Raw genomic sequence first — 15,248 nt, 5'->3', positions numbered from 1 at the left:
GGGATCAGATGCCACAGACTTCATTTTTTGAATGTTGAGTTTCAAGCCAACTTCCTAACTCCCTTCCAAATTCCTCTCCGGGCGGCCTCCCGGCATCTCTACCACTTTTGGAACACTCCCCCTAAGCCCTTTCTCCCGCCACTGAGAGAAGTGCTGCAGCCTTGGGCCTTTCTGAAGAGCTGTCATTCCTCTTGGCTGGTGGCTGTGTACTGCGCTTCTCTCTCTCAAGGCCCTCCTGCCTGTGGCACTAGCTTGGGCTGATTTACGAGCACCTGGTCTGTGCTCATTTTCTGATATTTTATGGAAATGCAATAAATGCACCAGCAAGCTATGCAGGTATAAGCTGCATCACTGGCATGTCTGGCCTTGGCTATGGCATCATCAGGAGGAGACTCTGGGGACGCCAATGACCATTCACTCAACTGCACTCTCTCAGCAGAGGAGATCTTTCCCTGAGGAGTCACAGTTGGAACTCACTGTGTCCGAGAGAAAGTGCACTCCCAGACATCTCAGGGAGAGGAGGAATGACCGGGAATTCTGCTACCTTACCAGACATTTTACTCAGTACTGGGGGATACGGAACTAAAAGACCCAATTTTTTCATCCTTCTACCCAAAGACTATTTTCCACTTCCTCAAAAATCATACTGGATCATTACCATATATGCAAATAGAATTGAGGAAGAAAATTTTCAAAAAAACAAAAAAACCAGTAGACCAAGTGGTCAGGTAGCCAAGCAGGCTACCAACAGGAAATGGCTAATTCTCAGGTGAGCTACCTATAGAACTGTGATTATTATTATTATAAAGTATCATACAGAGCTGATGTGATAATTAATCAAGTCCTCAGAATATATGAGATTCCTAAAAAGATAAATTCATTTTATCTTTGTTTTCTTTAGAAACCTTACACAAATTATCATGCCTTTGTTGTCTTAAAATATCTTTTTTTAAGCATCATGAAAAAAATTCCCCTTCTTATAGCATCACTTCTCTACAAGTTGGCTCATGGAGAACAGGCAGGTAAATCATAAGATCTACTCTGAAAAGAATTTGATCAAAATTTGAAAAGAACCAGCTGTGAGTAACATTTTAGATAATACTTATAAGTATAGACTAGAGCTCTAGAGTGGACTTGTTTAAGCTTCTGATGCTCTCTGCCACCATAGAATTATCACAATAATGTTCAAATGTGTGGGATGAAGTCATGATAATTACACAGTCCTAAGGACTTGTGGGCACCAAGCTACAACACGAACCCTTATTTGGATCCTAGAGTTTTGTATTCGGGAGAATACAATATATGCAGGGATCTGCAGTTTTAGCACGAGCAGCCAGGAGGCTCTGGTGAAGATGCTCTGGTGCAGATGCTCCTTCCCTACATTGGGAAAGCCTGCTGTGGAGGGCACAGAGCAGAGCCAGAGAGACAGAAACTCTCTGACCTACCACTGGAGTCAACAACGGCAACAAGTTCCAGGGTCAGCACTGAAGCAATTCTCAATCGTATTTCAGTACTGAAGAGCTGAGAGAAGGCAGAGAATTATATAATTAATGAGAACTACCATTTGATGATCTCAATACTATGGCAGAGAAACGGCCATTCTACAGCATGGACATAAACCACTTGCTCTGAAAGCAGTTTGTGGAGTTTCGGCGAGATCTGGTTTTCCTCCTATGGAAACCCAAGTCACACTACATCATGGAGCAGGTTCAAGAATCCATCGTTAGCGCTCAGTTCTGCAGAAATTCCTATCCCACAGAGTAAAGGACAGTTTTGTCAATTACAATATACCATACTGCTAACACGTACAAGGGGTTCCCCCTTACATGGTGCAAAACACTGCAAGCAACTGGCTCCTGCTAGATTAGTGCAAGTACAATTTTTTCCAACCAGCTGTCATTCAATCCAAATTTAAATGAACTTTGATCTTCCCAACAAGACAAAAACATGAAGACTTTTTCCTATTTATTTAGCTGAAGAATTTAACTTTATACAAACCTTATATTTGAACCACACAGATACCTTACTACTGCTGTTACTTCCTTGAATTTCCTAGCATTGCCATGGTTTAAAGTCCCACATCAATATTTGCTTATTCTTCGACCATGTCAATTATAGCTGCCACCGCCCTTTCCCTTGTCACATAGCTGCTGCCTAGATATCCTGGTCACACATGCTGTTTGCACACACTCTCTCCCTCTTACAGAATCCTGTTGCTCTAAGCAACATAACCAACCTCCTGTAAACAGACATTCTTCCTAAGTAACCTTTGAATCTCAGGGAACTTCCCAATACTATGTACTCTGTTACAGGGACCTAACACGCGAGGCTCACTGTGACTGTTGCTAGTGAAACAACAAAATAATCTCTTTAAAACTGGACTCTCACACCCACTCAAAGGTCAAAGCTTAAGTTTCTAGGAGAGATCCACCCCAGGCCCTCCACCATCACTCCCTAACTCAGTTTTTGTTCTTTCTCTCCAGAGTTTTGATCACGGTTTATTATTTACTTACAGGTGTACTGGTTATATATCTGTTTTTCCTACTTTTTTTGAGAAGTTCCATTGAGAACAGGGATTTTGTTTTCTCGTTTTTTTTTCTGGCCAAGTGGCATGTGGAACTCTCTGGCCAAGGATAGAACCTGTGTGCCCTGCAGTGGAAGCACAGAGTCTTAACCATTTGACCACCAGGGAAAGAAGACAGCGATCTTGTAACATTATTTATTTATACCACTATATTCCTAGCACTTAGCACAGTTTCTGGTAGCACAGTGGTGAAAGAAACATTTTTTAAACGACAGAAACTACTCAAGATACCATAAGTACAAAGGCCTCATCAGTCAAAGCTGGTGACCGCCACTGCCAAATGTATCTCCAGTCTGGTCTGGAGTGGGAGGGGCATCCTTCCTCGCTGAACACTTTGGTTAACCTGACTTAGTGCTCTCTTCTTTACCTGTCATCATGCTTTGGGGGTAGCAAAAACAACATTACTTCCATATGAAGTTCTGCCTTCATTTGGCTTATCATCTACAGGCAGCACCGTGCAAACTACAGAAATGTCAGTATCATCTTATGTGTCTCTACGTCGGCAGAATCATTGGCACATGGAAGTATCAAGGTGACTGTCTTCAAGGCTTCCAAACGCTCAAAGTTAGTTAGGCTGGATAATTTTTCATGTAGTTGAGAATTGACATCTAGGTCCTGTGCTTGGAGGAGTATCAAGAGTAAAATATGCTGAGTGAAATCAGATACTCTGATTCACTCCTGGTAACAGAAAAGGACTAGATACTGCTAACCTGGTAGAAACATTTAAAGGAGGTTTTCCAATTAAGTAACACCATGTCCTTGTGAGTATCTCTCAGCAGTCCACCTGCTTGATCACGGCCAGAGATCTAATCTATGGACAAATCACCCAACTCATTCAATTGGGCAACAACATTTACAAAGATGACACACTGTACCAGGCTCCCTTCTCAGCACTGGGAGTCTAGCAATCTACAAAACAGACAAAACCTCTCATAGGGAAAGAGGGACATCAATCAATATACAGGATGTAAACTCCTGAAAATTCGTAAGAAGAAAAGAAAGAAAAACAAGGATTAGCGGTTGCCATGGAGAGTGGTGGTGAGGTGCTCACAGAGATGACTAAGTGAAAATCTGAAAGAGAGGAAGGGATGAGCTATGCTGATTCCTGGTGCAAGAGCAGTCCAGGATAGACACACCTCAAAGCAAAGTCCCAGAAAGAAGGCTGATAGGTTGAGGAGTAGCAAGGAGAATGGAGCAAGGAACAGACCCAGAGGAGGAAGGGAAGAGGAGCAGACGGGAAATGAGAGTGGAGGGAGCAGAGACAGGGAAGGCAGACAACCAGCAGGTCCTCCACGATGTCAGCTTCTACTCAGGGTGGGACAGGAGGCCCCGGACAGTTCTCAGCAGATCAGACACAACTGCTTTGTGCTTTAACAGGATAACTGACTCTGGGAAGAGTAAACTGGGAGGGAGGCAGGGCCAGAGAGCTTCCCTGAATACCTGCCACATTGGCCAGAGTACAGCGTTGTTCTCTGCTGTGACTGAAAGGCATCTTGGAGCATATCGATTAACCTGCTGCAGGGTTAGATCTAGCATCTTTCCATCAATGGAGAACAGAACTTCTGCTTTCTCATCTTGCTTCTTTTGAAGAGTAGGATACATCAGAAACATGGGATTTAGGACCAGACAGACCTGGTTTTGAATCCTACCTGCTCCAGTTGTAGGATGGGGAGCATGTGCAAGGTTATGTTTTCTCCTTTGGAAGAAAATAAATGGTGAACATACTACCTGTCAAGCATGGGGCTTGGCAGAGCGTGCAGAGGATGAAAAAAGATGGCTGTGACCATTAACCTCTGTAGGAACAATGATCAGAGATCTCAAGGCTTTTACAAAATCCCACAAGCTGCAGAAGGTCAATGAAGACATAATAACACCTTCCTCATTTATGCATCTCAACTGAAACACTCTCTTTAAAGTACAGTACTAGGGATTTTTTCTAAAGCAAGTGCAAGTCTAAATACTTACACTTCATTGAGAAATTAACTCATGAGATTCAGGGAGAATGGCAGTGAGCCTAAGAAGATCAAAGATGAGGGACAGCTATAGACTTAGAACTCCATTATTCTTGGTGATGGAAATAAAATGATGATTGATCCTAACCTTATGCCACAAGGTGCCACATAGGAATTCCTGGATAACTGCTCTACTGGGGTTAGTTTAAAAATAAATTGTTACTTTTTGGCAAAATGTGTCTTCTCTTTACAAAAAATAGATTGTTGTTTTCTAAAAGTAACCCAGAAAGCTGAAAGAATTTCATTTGATAGACACATTTCATAATGTTTCCAAAATTTCATTCTTTCCCATCATTTTCTGTTTACAAAGGCAGATACCTCTGGTTGCTGACCCAACATCCACTCCCCCTTAACTCTTGCTGCTGCTGCTGCTAAGTCGCTTCAGTCGTGTCCGACTCAGAGCATCCACTCCTCCCTCACACACCTCAAAAGATGGTGGGTGGCCCTGCCCTCAGTTCAGGTGTGAATTCTGAGTCCCACACAGGACTATGAGTGCATCCAAGGTCCAGTTTTACGTGCAAGTGGGGTGAGCTGACCTTGCAAGGCAGGTCTGACTCGGAGACTCAGGGGAAGGGCTGAAAACCAACAGTGGCCGCGGTTGTACTGGAGGGACCTTGGGGAAGTTTGCCTTGCTTCCAAGAAGGAAACGCCAGAAGAAAGAGATCTTTCTGTCTCTAGATGGGCTGCATCTGGATATGGAGCTAGAAGCCTCATGGCTGGCCTGCTAAGCACCTATGAATCCCAGAGACACCAGTGCCGAAGCCAGAGACCCCAGCTGTGACATCTGGAGTCTTCCCTACCTCTGGACTGCTTGTTACAAGAAAAAACTAATTTCCTCCTTGCTGAGGCCAATTAGAATCAAGTGTTTCTGCTGCCATCGATCTGCTAACACAGTGGTTTAATAAACAATTACTAATTTTCTTTTAATACAGTATTCTTGCTGAAAATTCATTTTGGTAAATGACATCACACTTTTTCCTCTTTCTACTTTACAAGTATAATGTAATCCCTTTCTGAAAATCATTTTTAAATCTCACAAAAGAACTGAGTAAAGTCTGAGTTGTTTTTTTAATTGTCTTCACTTTTATGAAACTTACATTCTCGTTTATTTACAAAAGCTAATGATAACTCTGTATCCATATATGCTCATGGTATCCTCATAATTATAAGGCTGGAAAGATTTACTACAACCTCTGAGTTGTGCTTTTTTTCTATAGGTATTCAGTGCCTCATGGAATTACAGGGGTTTTGTTGAAAATTAGTCTCTTTGGGGCCTTTACCTGAGTCCTTCCTGAAGGTCTCAGACTTCTGACACTTATCCCTGCATCAGTGTCTCAAGAATTCCATGGGATATAAGGGTGCACACACGTGTGGGTGCATGTATACATACAAGGCATGCGTGAATCTACATTATCAGACGTTTCTGTCCTTGGAGACAACCGCAGTCGGAATCCAAAATTTTGCCTAATCATTTCACTAGATGACAACTTTCCTACAAAATGGATTCACAGAAGCCAAGTGTGGTTACAGTATGCTAATAAACATCATTTCCTTCCTTTCATACACAGAGAAGATATTTATTTGCTTGCTCTCTTAGACACACATGACCTAAGAATGCATTCCTTGCATAACTCCAAGTGGATCTTTCTTATATGTAGAAAAGAAAATCTCCACTGGAGCCACTTATCTCAATGCCAAATGAATTTCCTTTGACATGTTCCTAATAGAGAGTCCTGTGAATTTCAGATTTCAAGGCAGTGTACATATTTAAAGTATAGGAATTGCTTTCAAGTATCCACAATAGAAACTGCATAAAGTGAAACAAAAAATTTTTGGCAATAAAACTGCTTTTACACTGGTTAGAGAATAGCCCTATTGACATAGCACTGTTCACCATTTACAGCTGACATATCACTTGCTTAGAGAACTCTTCATAGCAAAGCAGGTGGTTTTCAATGGAATGTGGACGTGCAGGTGGCTGAAGCAGTGGCTCTTCAAGCTAGCCTGGTAGCTTCTTGAGAGGTACACCAAAAGTTTGCTGAGGCCTGCCTGCTTTCTCTTCTTCTCTCAGTGATGTTTCTCACCATAGCAGAAAGAATATACTAAGGGTTAGAGGCCACAGTAGAACTGAAATGACCTGAAATATCAGAGAAGGCTTAAATTCAGTCACATTTCAACACTAACCACTACAGTCCTTAACTGGGACCAGCACTCCAGCCAGCAGCAGGAGACAGGATCACAGCGACAACCAGCTTTTTAATTTCCACCCTCACACATCCACTGCATTTCACATCTTCGCTACATTTTCAACTCTTTTCAGAACTTCTTTCCCTCCTGGTTTACCTCTCTCCCCATTTTGTTTCTACCATTTTCCTCTGCAACGTAAAATCATGCAAGAAACATTTAAAATTGGCCAATTACTGTCATTTCCATCAGAAAGTTAAAGTTTTCCACTGGGCTTTTGGCATTTATGCCACATCCAAGTTAGCCACGGACTACAAAGACTAAGGCCACCAAATACCATATTGCCTCGTAGGCATGAGTTTTATTCTAAAAAGGAAGAATAATAAACCCTAAAATTTACTGGGTTTTTTTACCCTTTTTTTAAGACTCTCAGACTTCTGAGTGACAGGACAGTGATCTGGCCAAAGTCCAAAAATATATGAAAATTTTCTAAAAAATTAAGAGGAAAATTCTTGATTCAACAAACCACTACAAAAGGAATAGAAATAATTTATTCTGTCTCTGTAACTTTTAAAAAGCTAGCAGATTTGAAGCAAAAGAGGAAATAGACTGTAGCTCAAATTATATTTTATAATTTTCCCGTTCTAATCAAAACATTTCTTATCCTCTAACAAGACACATTCTAATATTGCTACCTTAAATATCCAGCTATCTTAATGGATTCATATAAAATATGGTGACTTTATTTGCATTAGAAGCTCATTAAATTCAATATAAGTCAACTTAATTTAGCTCATACTCTAAAAGTCTAAACCACAGAATTTATAGTTTGCCTTCTCTCTAATGCAAAAATATGCTTTGATATCCAATTTTTTAACTAGTTGTGAGAAAATACTAATAATCATTATATAAGTAGACTGTGTCAGCTATAATCGCATTAGTCTTTAGCAAAGCAAATAACAAAGGAATATAAACACACTATTCATTTTTGCGTATTGCTCTAATGAGGAAAAAAGTACATTAAAGTACAGGTAAATTTATCATTTATTATAAAGTATCCATTCATGTTTACAGTATTACCTCAAGCATTCCTTCGACAGAAAAAATAATATTTCAAGATTAGTTTAGCTACATGGACTTCTAACTGTAAAAGATCTTTTTGAAATGATTTATATAAAATTAAAATTAGTTACTAATACCATGTTTTAAACTAATAAAGGATGAAAAACAACTACAATAAAATTATGAAGTAAGGAGACATTTATAATACTCCCTTAATGAAGCTGCTCTGTAAACACAACTACGTTGAGTTTGTTTTAGACATGGCGTATCTGGAGTTATTTCTGAACACCAGGTATATGTTAATATTCTTTAGGGGCTTAATTAGCCCTATCATTCTGCTTGCTTCCCTGGTGGCTCAGAGGTTAAAGCGTCTGCCTCCAATGCAGGAGACCCGGGTTCAATTCCTGGGTCGGGAAGATCCCCTGGAGAAGGAAATGGTAACCCACTCCAGTATTCTTGCCTGGAAAATCCCACGGACGGAGAAGGCGGGTAGGCTACAGTCCATGGGGTCGCAGAGTCGGACACGACTGAGCGGCTTCACCTCACCTCACCTTCTGCTTGCTTCACTTTATGATAAAGACGTTTACAAATGTTACTGTTTCTTCAGAGCTGAAGTGGGACACTTTAACCATCCTCCTGAATGAACTACTATTATCTCAGATTCATTTATTTCCTGATGTGTTACTGGCTTCTAGGGCCCACTTTAACTTATTTTTACTAATTCCTACTCCTATATGCACTTACAATACACCTCCACCACTAATACCACTTCCCAGTCAAGTCATCTCTTCTCAAACTCAAAATGAACCACAATTCCATTCTCATCTAGGCTGAATTACTTCTGTTTTCCTGCATTTTAGCTTGTTTTTATTACTTCTCTCGCCCTTTTCAAAATCATTTAGTATACCTCCTGCAAGGGCTTTCATAAAACTCCACCTGAAAATCCATTCTCATACCATAAGTACATCTTTAAGTAGCTTCTTGTTTCTAGGTTTAAATGAGTATCATATACAACCAAATCCTAGTTACACAGTTCATATGAAATTTCTCCTCAAGGTAGCTGTTCTAACATTTGAATGTTCTTACTAATAATGAGTATTACTTTGTTTGATAGGTCCTCATTAACTAAGAAATTCCATTTTAAATACATGAGAAATAAGCTCCTACTTTTGTTGCAGCAGATCATATTACTCTATTATAATACTCTAAAATAAAGGTTAACAGGTAGTGCCTATCTTGTGCCAGACAAATATAAGTACTCATTATACAAAAACTCATATGATTTAATCCTCACAGCAGTGATAGTATAGATGAGCTAAAACTGTTAATACCTCCATTTATAAATGAAGAAACTAGGACAAGAAGAACCCTTGCAAATGTCCAAACTGCTATAACTATTAAGCAGGAGATCCAGATGCAAACTCAGTTCTATAGCTGTAGAATCCATGCCTTAACTACTGTGTGATGTGTTATGTTATTTAAATTTGTAGAATTCAAAGGAAAATCAATACGACCAATGATGTCCATCGAGAGATGAACGGATAAAGATGTGATACCTATGTGCAGTGGAATATTGCTCAGCCATAAAAAATGAGAAACCTGCCATTCGCAATGACATGGATGAACCTAGAGGTATTATAATAAATAAGACAGACACAGAAGGACAAATACTATGTGATTTTACTTAAATGTGGAATCTAAAAAACAAAACGAGTGAACAGACATAACAAAACAGAAACAGAGCTATAGACACAGAGAATAAACAGGTGGCCAGAGAGGAATGAAAGAGGTGGAGGAGGAGAGAAAGAGGTGAGGAAGATTAAGAGGTACACATTCAGTTAAAAAATAAAGGAGTCATTGGGTATGAAATGTACAGTGTGGGGAATGGTGATAGTAACTAGACTTATTATGGTGATCATCATGAAATGCGTAGATATATGGATTCACTATGTTGTATAACTGAAACTAACATAGTTCTGTAGGTGACTTATACTTCTACAACAAACAAACTCATAGAAAAAGTGATCAGAGTTATGATTATCAAAGGCAGAAGGGACAGGAGGCGGTGCTGGATAAAGCCAGTCAACAGGTACAAACTTCCCGGTAAAAGATAAGTAAATAGTAAGGACGTAATGTACAACATAATAAATATAATTAACACTGCTGTATGTTATATATGAAAGTTGTTAAAAGAAAAAAGCCTAAGATTTCTCATCACAAAGAAAACTCTCCTCTATGTAATTTTGTATCTATATGAGATGAGGGATGTTTATTAAACTTATCGTGACAATCATTTCATGATGTAAGTCAAATCATTATGGTGTACACCTTAAACTCATACAGTGCTGTCTGTCAATTACCTCTCAATAAAATTGGAATAAAAATAATATGACCAATAATGGTACAATTGGGGTGAAGTAATATAGGTTGGAGGAAGGCATCATCAAGAAATTTTCAGGGTATAAAATTAAGGTGGGAAGGTAGAAGAATAAGGATACCATTAACACAATATTCTTACATGAAGACCTAAAGTTATATATCACGGGGAATTTTCATTTCTGGAATTCATTAGAGCCTTAGTTTCAAAAACTGACATTTTCACTTAAGAAACAGGGTTTGATAAGTGTAATTCCTTAAAAGTAAAGAAAAAAAAAAACTGTAAGGCATTTATGTGACTAGCCTTTGCCCCACTTTCTATTTGCATACAGAAATAAGAATGAAGAATTTATTACTTATAAAGAAGGCGTCACCTCAGTTGCATCTAGCAGTTCCTCTGTCTACCAGAACATAATCAAGAATTAACACGAAACAGCATCCGTCAGAGAAGTGGAGTACAGTATAGGGCCTAAGAGGCTGCAGCCTAACAATAATCAGGACCCAAGAGTTCCTCAATACGTACCTAAAAATACTCCCAGGCCTATCTCTTGAATTAACTGGGACTTGCAGTGATTAAGGGCTTTCTTTTCATTTTACCCTATTTACTAATAAGTTTACAACTTGAGAGAAAATGCATTGATTTTCACTGTACACATGACAAGCACAAATAAGCACACTGAAGTCATCTGTAGCCAACTATCAGAAAAAAGCCATGACTAGATAAATTAAGATTTTAACATATCTTTCTTTTGCTTACACACACAGAACTTCATTTAGTAATCTATTTCACAAAAAAAAATCCAGACTCAAGGCTACACTTTGTTCTGATCTCATTAAGTTAGAAAATAAGCAGTGTTTCCTAGTCACTAACTTTCTTCTATGAACCTGAGTCAGATATAGATCAACAAGGGCTGCACAGTAATAATAACAGCAGCTAACTTTTGCTGAGGATTTATTATTGCTAAGCCCTATACAATACAGCTAATACATATCATATCTCATTTATTCTTTACAGTAATCGCTGTGATTATGCCCCATTTTACAGATGAGCCAACTGAGACTCAGAAAGAGAAAGCAACTTTTAATCCGTTATCACACAGGTAACAAATGCTGGAGTCACAATTCAAACCCAGGCAGGGTTTGAATGTGTCACCCCTACCTTTAGCTTCCACACTTCATTCATCTTAAAAGATGGCTTGGGAGCTGTCTCATCAAAACAGGTGACAGTAAGACAGAAAGAACCTGTTTGGGTCCCCCAAGGTCTCTAGATTATGCAGTCACCCTTTTCTATAAAATGTAAATCAAAAGGGCTTGAGCCTACCTCCCAAATTCCACCTGCATGTCCACGTTGGCCTTTCATGTCTCCAGAAGTTTCTCAGGGCTTAGGTGCTCTGGAACCTCCAGCTCCAACTTCCTGCTCCCACCGGATTCTCCCCCAGGCTGCCTCTTACCTTGCTGAGCTCCTCCCCCAGCAGAGCTTGGCATCTCACCAGGTGACAGAGCTCAGTCTGGGATCTCCCTCCTGTGGCTAAGAGCTGCGCCTGATGCCCAGAACAAGGCCTCAAGTAGGAGGCAGAACCACCAAATCAATAAATGCCTGACCTGACAGAGGAGGCTGCAGCTCCAGGCCAGAACTGGCCTACATCCTCACTCAAGACCTAGATTCACGGTGTAATCATGCCAAGCCATTCATCACAGGGACCCCAGCAACAGGGGCTGTCCCCAGGCCCCACTGTGTCTCATCCCAAAGGGCATCTCAAGAGGAATCTGAAGAGGCTCACAAAAGTGATCATTAAACCGCTGATGCATATGGTAAGTGACTTCCTTAGAAAGAAGATGACCCACATCAGGACTTATGCCAAGAAACTAGCCGAAGGGAAGGACCTGCTGCCTCTCCTTCAATGAAGGCATTCACAACAGCCGCAAAGTCAAACAAGCGCATGCTCTCTCTCTCTCTCTCTGAGGCCAGGGTCCAGAATCAGACCCTCCAGCCCTCCCTCCAATGCCTGTGGAAGGGCGAGTGGCCGTTTACTCAGCAGGAAGGGCAGGGTCAGGCCGCTGGCTTCCTGTTGCAGGCGGCCCCAGGCGTTCCCACCGATACTGAGAACACACTCAGCTCACGGGCAGCACATGCCAAGGAAAAATGGCACCAGCTTCTCTCATGGCATTTTAAAAATAATTTACAAAGTACATACTTCCAAAACAGATTGGAAGTTAGAACCTGGTTTCTATGAAATACTCCCAACATGAATTGCATAAACTGTAGATTCATGCTGACTATTACTCTGCGCTCCTTAGTAAATCTATGCTCCAGCTCCTAGCTGTTAAAAAAGTGACAACAGCATCCCTGTTTTCTGCATTCCCTCTGCTTTCTGCATGTGGGCTGTCACGGGCAACAGCTCCCTGTCACGTCAGGCCAAAGCACTGGATGTGACTCTGACTTCAGAGGAAATACGCATATACCACTATCTCTAAGGAGGTACTCAAACTCTGATGAATATGCAGGAGTCAAAGTAATTATCTGTACTACTGTGTACTGTGTGAAACCAAAGACAAAAGTGTTTACTAACCGTATTTAAGAACCACCACCATGAAGACTTGAAGAAAAAGATGAATTTGTAACAGAGGCCATCAGTCTGGTACAACTGTAGACCACCTGTGGATGTTTAGAATTGTCCCTCTCCTCAAATGCAAACCAAATCAGCAAGTAAATAATGTTGGCTTACAATATCCAATTCCAATCATCTAAAAAAGAATTTACTCCAGCCAGGAAGTCAGGGCCAGCCTGGATGGCTAGGAAGAATATGAAATAGAAAGCAAATTTTTTCTGATTTAAATATTTCCCCCCCTACTTCTGCTAAACAATCTCTTAAGCTTGACAGACAAATGTTTCTGCATTCCTTCAAACCCAGATTCAGTATTTCCACAGCTGATAGAGAAATTCATTTACCCAGAAGAATCTGCTGCCACAGAAAACGTTCTCCAATCATGAAAAGATCAGATCATGCCAATCTGCAGAACTAAGGAATTAGGCCTCCAAAGACAGAATCTATACAAAGACCTCATTTTCCTGCCAGGTGCCTAAACAAAAGAAACTTTAAACAAGCCTCTGGGGAACTGTTTATTACAGCAAATATTTATCTGTCTCCTCTGGGCCTAGCATTGTGCTAAGAGCTGAGGACATATGGACACAAAGAAATAACAAGAAATGATTCGTTCTTTTAGAAGCTCTGGGCCAACTCTAAAATCAAATTTCATAGACTACTCTACCGCAATCACAAAATATGGAAAATGTGTGAAGTCAACACAAATAAACAAAGAACAACTTCCCATAATTAGGTTAGTTCCCTAGTTGGAAAACAGAGTAATGTTATTAAAGCTCTAATATCAGGTAACACTTAGTAAATGAGTTATCTAGGCTTCCCTGAACCAGAGAGACTGCTCCCTCATCAGTTTTAGATTATAACTTAAGAAAAGAATAAGTTAGCATGTTTAGACAATATGAGAAACACACATTAACGAAGAAATTTTGCTTGTAGAACAAACTGAGCAAGATACTTCTGTTTCAGAAAACCATCTAATAACAGTTCATATATTAGAGAAAACAAACTATTAGTAACCAAAATCTAACATATCACATCGAATTACAATTGAGAGAAGTAAAAAGAGGGTAATTCATTTTCTTTCCTGCATTGAAAACTATGAAATGATTTAGACCGATGAAAACTAGGCTCACAATTACATACCAGTAGAATTCAGAGAAACTTGTCAGTCCACTGGTAAATCTGCTTAATGATCCAACAGTTCACACACAGAAACAAAAGGAGCTTTAAGGTGTCTCCATACATATCATTAGAAAAATTATGTAACAGATGCTATATCGCATTTATGTCTCAGAAAGACCACATGACCCAGAGATGAGACAGTTTTTCTCTCAATTCAAGTGAAAGTGGTTGCCACTAAAAATAACCACAACTATTATAAAGAAAGCTTGTTTGATGATACATGCAGAAGACGAAGAGTAAGCAAAATGAATATATAATTACAATGTGTCACCTCACTGACATGGATTACACCAATAGGCATAATAATTTGCCAAGATTACACACTGATAATTAGCCTTCCAACGTGGGACTGATAATACATATTTCTATTAGCATTAACTCAAGATTATTTTGGAAAAATAACTATCAGTGCTTGCTCAGATAAAGTCATAAACAGGAAACTGGCAAATTCTTAGTATTCATCTTTTAATTTAGTAGAATTTACTAAAATAAACTTTTCTTTTAAAAGATACATTCTAAAACCCTACACAGGAAAAATGTTTAAGAGCATGTAATACCCAGTTAAATTCAAAACATTTAATAATCCAACAGTAACACACCTACCAATCAGAACAAACACATCAACCCCATCAGAACAAAGACACAAAGCAATCAGAACAAAGGCATCAATCAGTAGAGACACACTATCCATAAGAATAAATGCAGGGTTAAAAAAAAAAACATTAGAAGCTTAGAGAGAGGAGAAACAGACATTTACAGAGATCCTTTCATGTGTTCAGTCTTATCATTTTATATATTTTTCATAAAACACATAGAAGATATTATTATCCTTAGTTTACAAATAAAAGAGCTCCAAGGCCTTAAGAACTTAAGCAAAGTTATAAAACTATAAGTAGTAGGACTAAGCTTCAGACCTGGAGGACTCTACTCCACAAGGTCACATAATCTTTCCAGGCCATTCATGATGGGTACTATGTGTGTATTTCATCAAAATGCTCTGTTTTTCAAGTGAAATCACTCATGTTGAAGGGCCTCAGTCGTGTCCTACTCTTTGCGACCCCCACGGACTGTAGCCCACCAGACTCCTCTGTCCGTGGGATTCTCCAGGTAAGAATACCAGAGTGGGCTGCCATTTCCTTCTCCATCATAAAGCATAATGGTTACATACTTATCCAGACAACAGGATTTGTCAATATGGAAAAACCTGATTTCATTTTTAGTGTTTTGTACTTTTTTCTTTGTATT

General features: G+C 39.6%; 1 protein-coding gene and 1 non-coding gene across 2 annotated transcripts in view; one reads left to right on the top strand and one right to left on the bottom strand.

Moving 5' to 3' along the window:
• Positions 1–15,248, bottom strand: part of GNAQ (G protein subunit alpha q) — a 322,009-nt gene that overhangs the window by 281,153 nt on the left and 25,608 nt on the right. The gene's annotated exons all lie outside the window — the stretch shown is intronic.
• Positions 8,187–8,258, top strand: TRNAW-CCA (transfer RNA tryptophan (anticodon CCA)). The gene has a single exon. It is a non-coding gene; the product is annotated as a tRNA-Trp (tRNA).

Source organism: Ovis aries, chromosome 2, assembly GCF_016772045.2.
Source record: "Ovis aries strain OAR_USU_Benz2616 breed Rambouillet chromosome 2, ARS-UI_Ramb_v3.0, whole genome shotgun sequence".
In the NCBI taxonomy this organism is placed as follows: Eukaryota; Metazoa; Chordata; class Mammalia; order Artiodactyla; family Bovidae; genus Ovis; species Ovis aries.
This window is presented reverse-complemented; position numbering and strand designations above follow the sequence as displayed.